Source organism: Panulirus ornatus, chromosome 2, assembly GCF_036320965.1.
Source record: "Panulirus ornatus isolate Po-2019 chromosome 2, ASM3632096v1, whole genome shotgun sequence".
In the NCBI taxonomy this organism is placed as follows: domain Eukaryota; kingdom Metazoa; phylum Arthropoda; class Malacostraca; order Decapoda; family Palinuridae; genus Panulirus; species Panulirus ornatus.
In genome coordinates this window covers 15,471,777-15,489,834 of record NC_092225.1, presented here as the reverse complement: position 1 = coordinate 15,489,834, position 18,058 = coordinate 15,471,777, and the positions used below count along the sequence as shown (strand labels likewise).

General features: G+C 43.2%; 1 long non-coding RNA gene across 1 annotated transcript in view; it reads right to left on the bottom strand.

Moving 5' to 3' along the window:
* The window catches only part of LOC139753682 (uncharacterized), a 54,481-nt gene extending 37,147 nt beyond the window's left edge, over positions 1 to 17,334 (bottom strand). The window contains exons 1-2 of the long non-coding RNA XR_011713748.1: positions 17,080 to 17,334; positions 15,406 to 15,679 (exon numbers count right to left, since the gene is read on the bottom strand). This is a non-coding gene — a long non-coding RNA (uncharacterized lncRNA). The remainder of the gene's footprint in view (positions 1 to 15,405; positions 15,680 to 17,079) is intronic.
* Between the last annotated feature and the right edge of the window lie 724 nt (positions 17,335 to 18,058).

The window sequence follows — 18,058 nt, the reverse complement described above, 5'->3', positions numbered from 1 at the left end:
CAAAGCCAGCTCCCAAAAGGATTAAGTATTTTGCTGAGTCTCTGATTGCCTCACTGGTCCACCTCGCTAATGGCGAACAGGTCACTGATGATTATCGAATTGGTCCCTATTGTGACTAAAAGGTTGCTTCTCCCCCCTTGACTGGTTCGTTTGTGTCACTTGTAGAAAAGTCGTCGTTGATTGGCCCTTCTACCTCTCGTCACGACACGGTGATTGGTTCGTCTATAACATCCGTCTACAACTTTCGCCTGGAAGGTCGTCAATGAGTGGTTCGTTCTTTTACCTTCTGTGAGCAGATGGGTGTTGGTGATTGGTTCATCTTTCCCCGCTGCTGGCTACTTCGTGGCTTCTTGATAACTATCGTCAGCTGCAAGCCTGACCATAGCAATGTATAATTCACTGTTCGTAGAAAAAAAAATCATATCACTTATAACACGTGGCATGTGCACACACGCCCTTGAATCTGTTCAAATACAAGGGCTACCTACCTACAGCCAGTGTATGTAGGATGTAGACTGCAGCCGCCCACGGAAGGACTACATTCCTGACCTACGAGTGTTGAAGTGATGGCCGGGACCATCTTACATCCTCCGTGTCAGTAGGTTCCAGACAACAATTTACTTTACAGACGAGGGTTTATGAGATTACTTAATACAAAATACCACAGAGGCAGCATTAAAACTATTATAAGTGAAGGGCCATTTTCTGTGCCCATGAATATATATATATATATATATATATATATATATATATATATATATATATATATATATATATATATATATATATACAATATAATCAAACGGAGCAGAAATGACAGAGGCTTCTATCTTATGCTATGGCTTCCCAAACTCGTTCTCCCGCGCTGTGAAAGCGTGGCCATAAGGAGCCCAAGTAGAGGGCGAGAAAAATATGCTTTTTCCCTCCCAGGGGTCGACCTAAACTGGAAGAGAGCCAGTAGCTGGGAGAGGAGTGGAGAGCAGAGGAGAGCCAGGCAGGCAGGGGAGAGTGGCAAAACACTGATAACGTAATACAAGCAGAAGAGAATATGAACCACCTCACGGCCCAGTGGTAACAAGTCCGAAACGTAAACAAACGCGAACCAAAGATTATATAGCCAAGAGCAGAGACACCTAGCGTAAAACAACGCTGCCACAGAGCGGCGCTAAGAGAGGCTAACGAAATGTCTGAGCCCAGAATAGCTAATAACGCTGCCATAGAGGACGCTATAACAGAGGCTAACGAAATATTTGGGCGCAGTATAGCTAACACTGCTACCACACAGAGGCAAGAGAGGACTACCAAAGGCAAACGAAAAAGATCACAGCCCTGTACCGAGCGAACATCGCTACCAGCGAACAAGTTAACAACGCACACTACACGCATGTACACAGTAAACGACTAATTGCCCCTCGCTACTGTTATTCTTCTTTTTTTTTTTTTTTTTGGACCATGGGCCGTTTAAGTGCACGACCCCGCCGCCACATGGGCTATTCCGCCAACATCCGTAATATTTAACTTTACGTGCGAACTATGGTCGGTTGACGTGTTGTTGTTGGCTGAGCACCAATGAATTACAGGAATGTTCGGGGGTTGCAAGCGGGAGGCAGAATTTGTGAAAACAAAACCAAAAAAAAATATATATATTGGAACCATACGCATAGGATAAGCTTTTTGTGTGTGTGACTATAAATAGATTAGTGAACAGAAAGTATATATATATATATATATATATATATATATATATATATATATATATATATATATATATATATATATATATATAATTCTTTTACGTGCTGAACGTGAAATAAACACGAAATAACACGAGATATAATTGTTGCACACATGTGGATGTCATGGTATATATGTAATCATAAAAAGAACAGTTCGAATAATAAACTAAAAATGGAAATCCTGTTTTTAAAAGAATCTATTATCTTTTTTTTTTAGGTGACGAGTGTTGAATAAGGTACATACTGTTTTCATGTTAAGATTAATGTGTGCCAGAACAGCATATTGTCGAGTAATGGTTGAGATGTTAATGGAAAATGCTGCTGCTGCTGTAGCTGCTCTGGAGGGGTGGTACGTAGGTATAGACTCGAGTGAAGTTAAATAATGTGTATTTCAAGGGTGACTTATGAAGAGGAAAGAACGGGAAGTATAACAAAGTATGGCGGGTGGTGATGGGAGACTTGATGGAGCTTGAAAGAAAACTGGGTGGTGGAGGAAGACCAGATATTTTCTGTCGTGAATAAAGAAGATGGGAAGTGGTGATTATATCTTAAAGATAGATAGATTAGGAGGGAGTACCATCTACTCGTGTGTGTGTGTGTGTGTGTGTGTGTGTGTGTGTGTGTGTGTGTGTGTAAAGAAAGGAGGGTTTATCATTGAAATCAGGCATTTATTCAGCTGTAAATGTACAGATTGAGACATAACGGAAGTGGGAGGGGGGGGGGGGGGGGAGGTCATAACTGTAATTAGTTAATTACTCACAAAAGAGCTTAAAAGGTCAAGGTCAGGTTGGATCCTTCTATGCTTTGGACGACCCCATGAGCCATGTCCGTCTACACTGTACACGAAGTTTGGTAGAGCAAAGTCTACCATCTTTACATAATGGATTTCATGGTGATTATATTTGTACATTGAAGCGATGCCAAAGTTACACACTGGTTGAATTGCTGTCGTGTTGTGGTGGACATACATTATGTATTTAATGGTGAAGCAGTCATGATGAGTGTTGGTGGGTGGTGGTAGTGTTACAGTAATACAGCAGTTGACATACAGGCAACTGACGGGAAGACCCGGTGTCACCACACACACACACACACACACACACTCTCTCTCTCTCTCTCTCTCTCTCTCTCTCTCTCTCTCTCTCTATATATATATCTATCTATATATATATATATATATATATATATATATTTATCTATCAATATATCTATCTATCTATCTCTATCCATCTATCTATCTATCACACACACACACACACACACACACACACACACACACACACAGAGTAAACCCTGTGTATTTCTATCATGTTGGAATACAAGGCATCACCACCACCACCACCTCCCTCCTTCTCCTTCTCCTCCCACAACAAACACTGAACTTCACATCAGCCTCAGGCCCCAGCTCCTGCCTCCCTCCACCATCACCGGTGTCTCTTATCGTCTCCTCATCACAACATCGTTACTATCCCCTTTTCGTAAAACTATATCTTCTATGTCTTCCGTAATGCTAGAAATTCAGCTATGGTCCTACGCTACAGCAGAATACATCTTCCTTTACATGTAATTTCTTATCATTTTCATTTATTCGATATACTATTCATTCTACCTTCCATTTCATGATATCAAACATATGTTTTGATTTATCTCGATCTTACGTTTTCTATCTACACCAAACATCCTATTTTCTCTCTAAAATCTTTATTCTCCTCATACGTAAACATATCCACCCTTACCTCGATCACACTCGGGGTATATTTAAGTTTTTACCATACTGGAATGAGTAGAAAATCTATTCCAACTTTACCATCAACCAAAGTGTGATTTCTGGGTCTTACTAGAGTTATCCAGTAGGCTGCACGCCTCCTGGATTAATCCAATAACCAGTGAACGACAGAGGAATGAAGTCACTTGACTAATACCACACTATTATGAGATGCAAAGATTCGAACTTCCCGAGCTATCTCGAAACGCACACCATTATGAGAGGAAAAAAGATTCGAACTTTCCCGGACCTATCTCGAAACAGTGTTCGAAGCCTTTGCAACGACTTCGACACGGGTCTATGAAGCCTTCATCGTACCTTTGGTCAGGGTTAAAGACAGTTGTCCAAGACTCCGCTAACTTGCGACACACCGAGGCAGATGTTACATATCGAGACAGATGTCTAAAACCTCTGTCATGCCCCAGTCAAGCCTTGACAAGGTGATTAAAGCTCTTGTAAATGTGTCAAGACAGATGTTCAGGCCACTGTCAACTCTCGAGACGGTATCTTTGGACAGATATCTAAGCCACTGTCAACTCTCGAGACGGTACCTCTGGACAGATATCTAAGCCACTGTCAACTCTCGAGACGGTACCTTTGGACATATATCTAAGCCTCTGTCAACTCTCGAGACGGTACCTTTGGACAGATATCTAAGCCACTGTCAACTCTCGAGACGGTACCTCTGGACAGATATCTAAGCCACTGTCATCTCTCGAGACGGTACCTCTGGACAGATATCTAAGCCACTGTCAACTCTCGAGACAATGTCTCGGGACAGCCCTTGTCATGCTTTGGGGACACAGGGTCAATTCTTCGTTCCACCAGAGTGTCTCTATATATTCTCCTCCTCCTCTTCCTCTTCTTCCTCTTCCTCCTCCTCTTCTTCCTCTTCTTCTTCTTTTAAACCCTGGAAGGGGTGACCACGCTATAAAGCATTAAGAATATTTCCCAAACTCCTTCTTCTCCTCCTCCTTTTATATCGACCACATAAGGGGAAAGTCACCAGGGAAATTCCTCTTCTGTAGTTCCCCTCCATCACCCGGGAAAATTCCCATACAACCGGAAACTTTCCCCTGTAACTGGGGAACACTGCCATACAACCCAAAGACTTTCTTCCATATCCGGAAAACTTTCAGAGAGAACCTGAAAATTATTTCCACACGACCGGAAAACATTCCCATATAACCGGAAAACATTCTCAAATGACCGGAAAACTTCAACAAGTACACAAAAGAAAAATAAATATACATCTATATACACACATTTGATAAACATCGTGCAAAATCCCCTGAAGAAAAACACATCCAAATTTTACGAGAAGAAAATTTCGTGTTGTGCAGGTACATGTCCTCCTGACTGGCTTCAGAATAAATTGGTGATCAAATCATATGATAAAATGAATAAACATCTAAAAGTCTCGTTTGAAATGAAATAGAGTGTCATGTCTTTGGATAATGAAACAGAATATATTGAAGGGAGTAAAAAACGAGTAGTAATAATAGTAGCAGTAGTAGTAGTAGTAGTAGTAGTAGTAGAAAAAGTAGTAGTAGTAGTAGTAGTAGTAGTAGTAGTAGTAAATGCAGTCGTAGTAGTAGTAGTAGTAGTAGTAGTAATAAAAGTAGTAGTAGTAGAAGTAGTAGTATTAGTAAAAGTAGTTGCAGTAGTAGTAGTAATAATGATAATATTAATAATAATAATAATGATAATAATAACAATAATAATGATAACAATAATAGAATGATAACAACAACAACAACAACAAAAATAATAATAATAATAATAATAATAATAATAATAATAATAATAATAACAGCTCAGGTAATCTCCAAACAGCTGGGGAACAAAACCTCACATTTGGGGAAAATTTCCCACCTATACAGGAAAAGTACAATGCAGGAGTATACATTCCCAACGCCTGTGGGGAATTCCTTTTTTCCCTCCTCCTCCTCCTCCTCCTTCTCCCCCCCCCCCTATAACTGGGAAATCCCTCCTGATCACTAGGAGACACACTCCTCCACCAGCCCTCCAACACATCTCCAACACCCACCACCACCACCACAGCCGCTGACGCCACCTCTGCTGGCTAGACAGAGAGGCAGCCCCACCCGTGGATGGCTGAGATAACACAGGCTCCTTACTGGTGACGATGGGACTTCCCCACCCCACACACTTCACTCTCACACCTCACCACACCCAGGGCCTCTCACACACTTCACTCTCACACCTCACCACACCCAGGGCCTCTCACACACTTCACTCTCACACCTCACCACACCCAGGGCCTCTCACACACTTCACTCTCACACCTCACCACACCAGGGCCTCTCACACACTTCACTTCACACCTCACCACACCAGGGCCTCTCACACACTTCACTCTCACACCTCACCACACCAGGGCCTCTCACACACTTCACTCTCACACCTCACCACACCAGGGCCTCTCACACACTTCACTCTCACACCTCACCACACCAGGGCCTCTCACACACTTCACTCTCACACCTCACCACACCAGGGCCTCTCACACACTTCACTTCACACCTCACCACACCAGGGCCTCTCACACACTTCACTCTCACACCTCACCACACCAGGGCCTCTCACACACTTCACTCTCACACCTCACCACACCAGGGCCTCTCACACACTTCACTTCACACCTCACCACACCAGGGCCTCTCACACACTTCACTCTCACACCTCACCACACCAGGGCCTCTCACACACTTCACTTCACACCTCACCACACCAGGGCCTCTCACACACTTCACTCTCACACCTCACCACACCAGGGCCTCTCACACACTTCACTCTCACACCTCACCACACCAGGGCCTCTCACACACTTCACTTCACACCTCACCACACCAGGGCCTCTCACACACTTCACTTCACACCTCACCACACCAGGGCCTCTCACACACTTCACTCTCACACCTCACCACACCAGGGCCTCTCACACACTTCACTCTCACACCTCACCACACCAGGGCCTCTCACACACTTCACTCTCACACCTCACCACACCAGGGCCTCTCACACACTTCACTCTCACACCTCACCACACCAGGGCCTCTCACACACTTCACTCTCACACCTCACCACACCAGGGCCTCTCACACACTTCACTCTCACACCTCACCACACCAGGGCCTCTCACACACTTCACTCTCACACCTCACCACACCAGGGCCTCTCACACACTTCACTCTCACACCTCACCACACCAGGGCCTCTCACACACTTCACTTCACACCTCACCACACCAGGGCCTCTCACACACTTCACTTCACACCTCACCACACCAGGGCCTCTCACACACTTCACTCTCACACCTCACCACACCAGGGCCTCTCACACACTTCACTTCACACCTCACCACACCAGGGCCTCTCACACACTTCACTCTCACACCTCACCACACCAGGGCCTCTCACACACTTCACTCTCACACCTCACCACACCAGGGCCTCTCACACACTTCACTTCACACCTCACCACACCAGGGCCTCTCACACACTTCACTTCACACCTCACCACACCAGGGCCTCTCACACACTTCACTTCACACCTCACCACACCAGGGCCTCTCACACACTTCACTTCACACCTCACCACACCAGGGCCTCTCACACACTTCACTTCACACCTCACCACACCAGGGCCTCTCACACACTTCACTTCACACCTCACCACACCAGGGCCTCTCACACACTTCACTTCACACCTCACCACACCAGGGCCTCTCACACACTTCACTTCACACCTCACCACACCAGGGCCTCTCACACACTTCACTTCACACCTCACCACACCAGGGCCTCTCACACACTTCACTTCACACCTCACCACACCAGGGCCTCTCACACACTTCACTCTCACACCTCACCACACCAGGGCCTCTCACACACTTCACTTCACACCTCACCACACCAGGGCCTCTCACACACTTCACTTCACACCTCACCACACCAGGGCCTCTCACACACTTCACTCTCACACCTCACCACACCAGGGCCTCTCACACACTTCACTCTCACACCTCACCACACCAGGGCCTCTCACACACTTCACTCTCACACCTCACCACACCAGGGCCTCTCACACACTTCACTTCACACCTCACCACACCAGGGCCTCTCACACACTTCACTTCACACCTCACCACACCAGGGCCTCTCACACACTTCACTCTCACACCTCACCACACCAGGGCCTCTCACACACTTCACTTCACACCTCACCACACCAGGGCCTCTCACACACTTCACTCTCACACCTCACCACACCAGGGCCTCTCACACACTGTTTGCTTCGGGGATTTGGTCAATAGACAAATACTAAACATCCTAATTAATTAACTGCCTCTCTCCCTTGGTGGTTGTCATAAACAGAGACCATCGTTATTTACAACACAACCAGCCTAAAGACCCACCTAAATCCATCTAGCCAGTGTGCCACCTGGACCTTGCCCCTCACATGAACTATTCCCCCACCATACACAACAGATGGCTGAACATCGAGAGGAAAACGAAAAAAAAGGGAAAAACTCATGATCTCATACGAAGCAATTCACGTTTATAACTTAGAAAACAAAATGTCTTAAATACTGTGTTCCTCTAACGCCCACTAGATGGCTAAGAGAACCACCATTTCCTTACCATCCCCTCAGAACAAGCACATACACCCACACACACACACACCCACCCACCCACACCCACACACACACACACACACAGGTCTCATCTGCTCGCACCAGAGACACATGATGTAATAAAGCGTGCTGCCTCCCACACCGCCGTTGATACTCTCGCATATTGGCTACCTCTGATCCCCCCATCACGTCACGTGGTGCATGAGACCTTGGCCGGATCGTTCGCAAATGTACCGTTCGTCTGCGCACTGACGGCAATACGAATCCATGCATCCGGATAGCCCGCCCGCCATGTTGGAGACGATGCAACAACGCGTTGATAGTGTCGGAATCCGGAGTGTTTTCGTAAAAATTTGGCGAAGGAACGAATCTGAGCGTCGAAGGCCTTAGTAATATTGTACGATAACACTTTATAACAACGCACTAAATTAGCGAAATACGAAAGGATCAGCTGGCCATAGATTGGATAAAATGAAACAAGTTGGGTATATAGGAAACAAGTACAAAACCTGAGTCACTGTTGTGACTCAAGTCAGCCCTGACAAACGGCGAGTGTTGAGTCTCTTGTGTTTCTCTCGATCTTATGCGACTGAAGGCCATACAGAAGGACTGGATGCCTTATAGACACTTCGTGTGAGGTTGGGAAGGCCATACATAAGGACTGGATGCCTTATAGACACTTCATGTGGGGTTGGGAAGGCCATACAGAAGGACTGGATGCCTTATAGACACTTCGTGTGGGGTTGGGAAGGCCATACAGAGGGACTGGATGCCTTATAGACACTTCGTGTGGGGTTGGGAAGGCCATACAGAAGGACTGGATGCCTTATAGACACTTCGTGTGGGGTTGGGAAGGCCATACAGAACTGGATGCCTTATACACACCTCGTGTGGGGTTGGGAAGGCCATATAGAAGGACTGGATGCATTATAGACACTTCGTGTGGGGGTGGGAAGGCCATACAGAACTGGATGCATTATAGACACTTCGTGTGGGGTTGGGAAGGCCATGCAGAAGGACTGGATGCCTTATAGACACTTCGTGTGGGGTTGGGAAGGCCATACAGGAGTGGATGCCTTACAGACACTTCGTGTGGGGTTGGGAAGGCCATACAGAACTGGATGCATTATAGACACTTCGTGTGGGGTTTGGAAGGCCATACAGAAGGACTGGATGCATTATAGACACTTCGTGTGGGGTTGGGAAGGCCATACAGAACTGGATGCATTATAGACACTTCGTGTGGGGTTGGGAAGGCCATACAGAAGGACTGGATGCCTTATAGACACTTCGTGTGGGGTTGGGAAGGCCATACAGAACTGGATGCATTATAGACACTTCGTGTGGGGGTGGGAAGGCCATACAGAACTGGATGCCTTATAGACACTTCGTGTGGGGGTGGGAAGGCCATACAGAACTGGATGCCTTATAGACACTTCGTGTGGGGTTGGGAAGGCCATACAGAAGGACTGGATGCCTTATATACACATCGTGTGGGGTTCGGTTATAAAAAACAGGTCGATGTGTCGCAAATATATTTGTAACACGTAACAATATAAAAGGTAAATTCGTTTTGTGTGTGTCTTAAACAGATTAAACCTCTCATAATAAATCTTACTTTTAAAATAGTTTTTATTTTTTATAGCCAATTTTTTGTACATGGCTGGCTCTCAGGTAAGCACAAAGTGGCTATTTACAACTTATGGACATATTTCACCTCTAATGCACCGAAAACTACCCATCACTAAGTGTCTATTGCCCAATACAATACACATCTATTTAGACCTAAGTGAAGGCTTGTATCAGTGGCTATTATGGTCTCATAAAAAAAAAAGATCAAACTAAATCCTATGAACGAAGCCAATCAGAACTCATCTCTTCATCCCATTTTCTTTTCAATTTATATAGAGGCTCGATCGTCTATGGGAATGACCCTGTCTATCTCCCGTCATCCATATGTAAGATAAGAGTGGGAATAATATCTGAATTATCTTGAAAATCTGAAAACGGTAATCAAAAGTCTTATCTATTCATCTCTCTTTTGATTGATGGTTATGATTTGAACGGTGGCGGCCTTAATGACCCCTGGCTGTTAATGAGCCTAAATATGACCAGGTCACCAGCTGTAACCATAGCACCGATGAACGACATGTGACGAACTACCATTATACAGTAGTTTCAAATGACAGTGTCACAGTCAACTCGTTTTCTAATTCGTCTGACTCTAACGGTGAGTCAACTCATTTTCTCTTCGTTCTGTTCAAACGCTATCAAAGTCATTTCATTTTCTATTCGCCCGCCTCGAACGCTAACAGGTCAACTCATTTTCTAATTCGTCTGACTCGAGCGCTATCAGAGTTAACTCATTTCCTAATTCGTTTCATTCGAACACTATCAAAGTCAACTCATTTTCTAACTCGTCCGACTCGAACGCTATCACAGTCAACTCATTTTCCAATTCGTCTCACTCGAACGCTACCTGAGTCAACTCATTTTCTAATTCGTCCGACTCGAACGCTATCACAGTCAACTCATTTTCCAATTCGTCTCACTCGAACGCTACCTGAGTCAACTCATTTTCTAACTCGTCCGACTCGAACGCTATCACAGCCAACTCATTTTCCAATTCGTCTCACTCGAACGCTACCTGAGTCAACTCATTTTCTAATTCGTCCGACTCGAACGCTATCACAGCCAACTCATTTTCCAATTCGTCTCACTCGAACGCTACCTGAGTCAACTCATTTTCTAATTCGTCCGACTCGAACGCTACCTGAGTCAACTCATTTTCTAATTCGTCCGACTCGAACGCTATCACAGTCAACTCATTTTCCAATTTGTCTCACTCGAACGCCTTCTCTATACCTCTGACAACTAATGACAGACGCCTCCAATATAGCCGATGGTGGACGCCGACAACAGGTCACTTTTCAACGGTACTGCTACTGTTAACGCGCGCCCTGTGCATGACGCCAGGGACGTGCTAGGAATAGAGAAATGCATTTCTCTGTTTATCAACAGGTTTTCCCCATCACTCGCTGTAATTTCACCCTCCCGCTACGAACCCTTCCGCTACCCGCGCGCCATGAATATTGCTCCTGCTATTGCTCAATGGCAGAGGCAACGCAAGATTGTTTACACAAAACAAAAATGAAAATAGAATATCACAAAATACTGCTATCATTTGTAAAACGCTTCTCAAAACAAGACATTAAACGTTTCTTCAAAGATTAAATTCTTGCCTGAACAGAAACGTATGTTCCACTTGGTTACCATAGTGACGTTCCTAACTAGAGAACAGCTTGTTTAGAAAGTAAATGGTACAAATACTCTAGAAATACAGTCCTGTCACCTAGAATCGCCTGAGCTGCCAGACGCATGATGATTATCCCTTTTATACGGATGTCAGTAGTTTATTCATTTCTTTGGCACAATAGCAATAGCTGGCTGCTTCGGTGATTTACTTTCAGAAAAATAGGTCTTGAAGTTTTGAGCGGGATCAACGTACCGTTAGTGTGGGAAGAGTAAAGACGAAAAATGACGAGCGTGAGTGGTTATACCACTGGACAATTCCAATCCGCCATTCTCCGTCGTCCGCATGAACAAGACGACGGAAGTCTGAGAGACCCACATCAGGTAGAAGTCATCTCACTTCTCAAGATTAGACATACAATGTTTCTCAGCCAATGATTCGAACGGAGAAACCCTTGAGTATTGCCGGTACGATCTTTGGGCATGATTGTCTGGCCTTTAAGCCGGCCCTTAAGGGTATGGTGAAAGCCCACCCCCCCATCGTATCCAAGGGCAGAACCGTCGTGTCCTAAGATCGTACCATCGTGCATAAGGCTTGTACCATCGTTCTCGAGGGTCACAACCATTTTCCAGTTATAGTCAAAACCCGTCTTACAGTTTTCTTTAAATATAGCAAAAAGAAGAAAAAAAAAATTTCCTTAACTAATAAACCATGTACATGTTTGTATCCACTTGGAGCTCCCGTATGAGGGTACTTCGGACGATTCATGTCACAGTAAAAACGCCAAATTACCGATTAGAAAAAAAAAAAGGACGAAATATAGTCATTCCAAAGTTACCCTTCCAGCCATAAATCGACTCGTATATAAAAAAAAAAGGTAAAATTTGCCACTGGCAACCGTCGTTAATCTTTCTCTTGTGTCATCTGACGTTCAATATGAACTGTGAACACTGCTCATCTCCTCACTGTACTGAGTGGATGTATTTCCTATCTTGACGACCCCTTAAGCACGACTGGTACGACCCCTTGAGAACACGACGGTACGACCCCTTGAACACGACGATAATACCGTTTAATCAAGACAGTACGACCCTTAAGCGAGACAGCACGACCCTTTAATCATGACAGAATGACCCTTAAGCACGACAGTACGACCCTTCAACACGACCGTACGACCCTTAAACACGACGTTACGACCTTTAATCACGCCATACGACCCTTAAGCACGACGGTACGACCCTCAACCAGGAGATAGGTAATTTCATGACAGGACAACCAACATGCGACTGAATATCTTCAGATACACGAGTGAGTAATGGTTCAGGACAGGAGACTGGGTATGAGCGAGTTGTACTCATCTTCCAAAGATGAACACAATTTACCCACGAGTTGTATGATGTGAAATGCCACAGACATATTCTCTCACAGGGAACAATTAGCTTCTCAAAAATCACCTTTTGAAAAAAAAAATTCAGGCAACAATTATTTCCATCCAGTTTTGGGAAATAGTCTGACCTCATATGACCAAGAAGATCAATGAAAATATTATATATATATATATATATATATATATATATATATATATATACAGGCGGCATTACGATGACCAGGATGGAAACTGACCTCTATATTCCCACACAAACCAAACCGCCTCATTTGCATCTATACACATTGAATATATACACACATGTCCACCCCAGCCCGTGTTTGTAATTCGAACAGTTAATCAAACAATATTATCAGCGTTCTCTCAACTTTACTAACTCCTTCTACATTTTGGATCTTGTGAGCTAGAAATTGCCTATGTAGACTTTCCTCTCAGCCTAACCAGAATATCAGATGATTATCGTAAAGCTCAAAAACACAGCGCACAAACCAAGGGACCCCCTATCCTATAGCAAGCACCAGGTAAGAAGTGATTATGAAACCAACGTATTGCTTCTCTGAGAAAGGGGTCATGTCTGTAGCTCGGCAGTTTGAAGGTTCTGTGAATAAGATGGTCCTCAACCCCTTAAGTATGAAGATTTAACCCCTTGAGTACGAAGATTTAACCTCTTGAGTACGAAGATTTAACCCCTTGAGTACGAAGATTTAACCCCTTGAGTACGAAGATTTAACCTCTTGAGTACGAAGATTTAACCCCTTGAGTACGAAGATTTAACCATTTGAGTACGAAGATTTAACCTCTTGAGTACGAAGATTTAACCCCTTGAGTACGAAGATTTAACCCCTTGAGTATGAAGATTTAACCCCTTGAGTACAAAGACTTAACCCCTTGAGTACGAAGATTTAACCCCTTGAGTACGAAGATTTAACCATTTGAGTACGAAGATTTAACCTCTTGAGTACGAAGATTTAACCCCTTGAGTACGAAGATTTAACCCCTTGAGCATGAAGATTTAACCCCTTGAGTACAAAGACTTAACCCCTTGAGTACGAAGATTTAACCCCTTGAGTACGAAGATTTAACCTCTTGAGTACGAAGATTTAACCCCTTGAGTACGAAGATTTAACCCCTTGAGTACAAAGACTTAACCCCTTGAGTATGAAGATTTAACCCCTTGAGTACAAAGACTTAACCCCTTGAGTATGAAGATTTAACCCCTTGAGTAAAAAGACTTAACCCCTTGAGCAAAACGACTTGACCCCTTCAGTGCGACGATTTAACCCCCTTCAATAACACTATCTAATCCCTTCAGTAAGACGATTTAACTCCATGATTACAACGATTTAAAACACCTACAGTACGATGACTTGATGTCTTGAGTATGACGACTTAATTTTTCAGCACGGCTACTTAAATCTCCCTTCAGTACAACTACTTAACCCCATCAGTACGAAGATCTCAACACCTCGAGCACAACAACTCAAACCCTTGCGTACGATAACCAAAGTTATCGTACGCGAGGGCCAAAGTTATCGTACTCAAGAGAGTAAAAGAACACACACGCAAACACTATGTTCCATCTTGTCATGAAGTCATCCGCTTAGTCACGCCGTAATCTTACCTGTTACATGGGCAAAAAAAAAAAAAATACTACTGATACAACCTAATTTCCTCGTATCTAGATGAACGAGACTATTTACCATGTAAATCATTTCTAATTTCCTCAGGTCGGGCAGGTAGCAGCCTGACCCAAGTGTAATTTAGCCATTTCCATAAAGGATGACTTTTAAGAAGAAGTTTATTACAGAACTTTAAATGAAAGAAGATCACACGAGTATCCAAATGGTCCTTCACAAGGAGTCTCGGGATGTTAAAAGATATATAATAAAATCATTTACATTCTTCGTGGATTGGTTTCAGCCGAGTGTTGATAACCTGTCCATACAACAAGAGTCTGGGGAGAAGAGGGAGTCAATCATCATCAATGGACATCAATAAACGTGGACACTATTGCCAGAGAAGCTACATCAATACTCCGGCCAAATATCATACAGATACCCACTGAAGTTTTGAATGTAGGCAGAAAAAAACACAGATACAAAACGATAGGAATGTGAGGTCAGTCATTCTCCACACGACTGTACGATATCTGAAACGCCTGACGTACAATAACTTGACCTACAAATGTACGATAAGCGATTGGGTTAAATACATCAACTTAACCCACAGCAACATAACCCACAACTACACGATTGGGGTTCGTCTTCGGTACAACAATTTGCCCACAACAGTACGACAGGTCTTAACCATACATACAACAAATTGTTCATAACTAAACTGATAAGCTTAGGTAAAACACCGTGAACACAACTGTACAATAGCTAACACTGTTAGGTACAATATAACTTACAACTGTACGGTATCTAATACCCTTGGGTACAACAACTTAACCCGGCTCTACGATAAGCGATGACATTAGGTACGATAACTTAAACAACAGCTGTGCGATAGCTGAACCTTGAACTTCAGGTACGACAACTTCACCACCACTGTACGAAGCGTGATTGCCTTAGGTACGATAACGGGCGGCAGTGCTGGACTCACCTGTGTGACGTGGTAGGCAGGGCAGCCACAGCCAACAGGGCACATTTCCCACGCCCACGGCGTGGTGGATGGCGGGAAAATGTGGCAGTTGTGGCTGAGGTGGAGGACGGAGGTGGATACTGCTGTCTGCTTGCTCACTCGCTTCCCGTATGCAAATCACTAACAATTCACAAATACACTCTGTACTCTTTTTTCTTTTTCTTATTTTCTTTCTCACTTCAATCACCCTTCGTTACATAATCAATAACCAGCATTTTCAGTTCAATTTCCCTTCCTAGATGATCAAAAGCATATGCCATATATATATATATATATATATATATATATATATATATATATATATATATATATATATATATATATATATATATATATATTCTATTACAACACGTAATACAAAAAATCCAACGTTGAATCAGACTGATTAACTCACCGATCTCCACATTTGCACTAGGGCGATTAACACAGCCATCAAAATGCCCTTTATATAAACACAATAACTGTAATTCACACTCAAAGGTGGGAGGGTTAAAAAAAAAATATGAAATAAATCACAGGGTTATGATGTTGTGATGATGGCAACGTGCCATTAATCACTGTCCTTCATGATTAATCACGGCAAGATAGCTGGTTCTAAGCTCAAAATTTTGTACTATTAATCACCATTATCTATTTCTATGTAGACGAGGCTGGTGGAGCGATTATACGCATATATATATATATATATATATATATATATATATATATATATATATATATATATATATATATATATATATATATATATATATATCACGCTTATAGAAGCTATAGCGAATTTCTATACTAGGTAGAATGGATCAGTTGGGGGTATAAGGTACATGGAATCTATAAGATTCCTTTTACTTTTGTTTCATTTCCGTTTGCAATGAACACAACGGGCGCGAGCACTAAGAAAAGAGACGACCGATCATTTCTGGGAAATATATATGTTTTCGATTATCTCATATATTCATATAATTCCTCTATATCACTCACGATCACTCTGCTGCATTATATACCACTCATCGCTCCCTCTTATGCACAGACATGAAAAAACACGACAAATATATCAGAAAGGACCAAAAAATGTCCTCGTGTTCTTTTAAGAGCAGTTTGAAACCACATATATGTATATATATACTTGTTATACACAAATGGGAATCCACACTGCTTCGATGTAATATGGACAACATCGCTTCCCTGATCTATTATATTCACTATATACACCCTTTAAAAATGCATATAGACAACATCTCTTCCCTGATCTGTTATATTCACTATATACACCCTTTAAAAATGCATATAGACAACATCTCTTCCCTGATCTATTATATTCACTATATACACTCTTCAAAAATGTGTATACTTTTATTTACAACAGTTTCACAAATATACACTACATGCTATTTTCTCATACTAGTTCTGATTCCTATTAAGCTTTTTCGTATCCATACATTTCCTGGTCAGGTTATCACATTTTCTTTATTCTGCTATTAACTGCTGCTTCCCACATTCCGTTTTCTACTCACGGTTTCTCTACGTCTTCACCTTCCCCATTCTCCGTGTATTAGTGACGAATCCCACATTCCGTTTTCTACACGCTTTTCATCCATTTCTACATTTTTCCTCAATATTTCTACATTTGCAACATACATTCCTTCTTCAACCTTCCCTCATTCCGTCTCTTCCAGACGCTTCCCACATTCCGTTTTCCGTGGCGGCGGGAGAGTGTGGGGGTGGGGGTGGTTGGTTGGTGGTGTGTGTGTGTGTATGTGTGTGTGGGAGGGGCGTGCAGCGTGAGCCCGGAGCGCGGCCCAACGTCCCCTCGTCCAGGCTGCTCAGCCACTACTGAACTACCGTGTTGTGGACCCCACCCACCCTGCCTTGCCTGCCTCTCTCTCTCTCTCTCTCTCTCTCTCTCTCTCTCCCCTTGTTTCATTTCTTCCATTTTTTTTTTTTACCCCACGGAATTACAGTGGTTAATTTGATAGTTCGCATTTAATTGCTATGAACCCCCTCTTCCGCCGCCCCAATCCCCATTCTCTCTCTCTCTCTCTCTCTCTCAAACACACACACATACGCACACACAACACGACTGAAATTCCAATTTTGTGATATACGTTGCTACTAATGTTCTCGCTATGATTTAAACATTAAGACATAGCGAGACCTTCCTTACGACCGGCGTTTACGGTAAATAAATAAAAAACATTACCTTCCTGAACTTTACATTTTATGATAATATCAATTTACATAATGTCTGTAACAATTCACACCCACATTATTTCATCGGATATGTTACAATCAACAAATTTGAATATACACGCTGCAATATGCTGTTCAATTTACGACTCCCAACTTTCCCGCCATAACCATTACTAAACGGCAGTATTGCCAAATCACGTTGGAATTATTCATTCTATATTTCCTCCCTTTGAACACTGAACTAATACCATACATATACTAAAAATCAATTACATTAATTTCTAGTCTAGATCAAAAATAACATATTAAGAAAAGTAATATGAGAATAAAGAAAATCATAGCACAAGGTGGAGGCAACATTCTGGCTACAGTGTGATTGGAGGTTGCGGCGAGAGCCACTAGATGGCAGCAGCCTCCGCGCTCAGGT